Below are 1215 nucleotides of genomic sequence, written 5' to 3'. Positions count from 1 at the left end.
GCCCAGGAGGCCGGGGTGCGGTGCGCGTTGAGGTCCCGGCTCCGCACCGACCGCTGGGACCGCGCAGGGCAGGGCTCAGTGCGGCCCCTGCCCCGCAAGGGCTCCGTCCAGGGGCAGTTGCAGCAGCCCGCCCCTCAACTGCCCCCTCAGCCCTGGGGCTGCGCAGCCCTGGTCTGGGGACTCGACCCCTCTGCCCATGGCAGGCGTGGGCAGAGCTGGGGCGGTTTGTCCTGTCCCCATCGGGGCGGACCCCAGGGGAGAAGGGAAAGGCTCCCTCCCTCAGCCCCGCGCAGCCCCGCCCGGGCGCAGAGGGCTCGACTGCAGCACGCAGCTCAGCCCCGGGGGGAGGCAAGGGCTGCCCTTGGGCTGGGCAACCCACCGCAGTGCTCTGGTTTGGCTGTGGGGTGGGGCGTTTGGAGGGGCAGTGGGGCAGGGGATGGGGCAGAAACAGCTGTGATTAGAGGAGGGGCAGTTTCTGGCCAGCAATATCTCCCCTCCCCGGCCCACTTGCAGTCAGGGTGACTCCCGGTGCCCACTCCTGGCTGCCCCTGTTGTCCCCAAAGGACAGTGAGTTCGTGCCCGGTGCTCTTGTGCCAATAAACACACAGGGGTGGAGGATCCAACTTAATCTTTATTTCTGCGCAGAAAGTGGTGCTTGGCAATCGTTCGCAAAGCAAGCACCTACACCCCAGTGGGCGTCTGCCTTATATAGCTATGGAACAGGTTAAACTTGCTGATGTGATGAAATGTATAGCAAGCCCAGCAAGTAACCCCCCTTCCAGCTCCGGAACTTTGTTGATACAGCTTTCCTTCTAGGGAGGCCAGCAATTAAACAACTAAGCAACAAGCGAGCTCCCCCAGCCTAAACAACCTAATCTATGCCCTTGGTTAGATAAAATACTTTTTTCAAAACATACAATGCTGTTCCCGAAGAAGAAAATGTATAGTGAAAGTTCAGGGGTGCTCATCAAATCCCCCGTTGGCGGCTATGGCCCTTATGGAAAAGGCCCATAGTCCTCGACTATCTTTCTCATCTCCAGAAATCTCTTCGCTTCTTCCCGATTGTTTTGGATCGGGTTTGTAACTGATGATTTTACAAACATCACGCGGTGAACGGGGAAGAAATTGATTTCTTGAGTACCTCACAACACAGTGGCACACACTGTACCCCACAACAGATCATCAAGAAAATACACATACTTGCCACAATTAATA

The sequence above is a fragment of the Alligator sinensis genome, unplaced genomic scaffold (genome assembly GCF_000455745.1).
Source record: "Alligator sinensis unplaced genomic scaffold, ASM45574v1 scaffold662_3, whole genome shotgun sequence".
Taxonomy (NCBI): domain Eukaryota; kingdom Metazoa; phylum Chordata; order Crocodylia; family Alligatoridae; genus Alligator; species Alligator sinensis.
The sequence above is the reverse complement of the archived record's forward strand: the minus strand, read 5'-3'. Positions refer to the sequence as shown.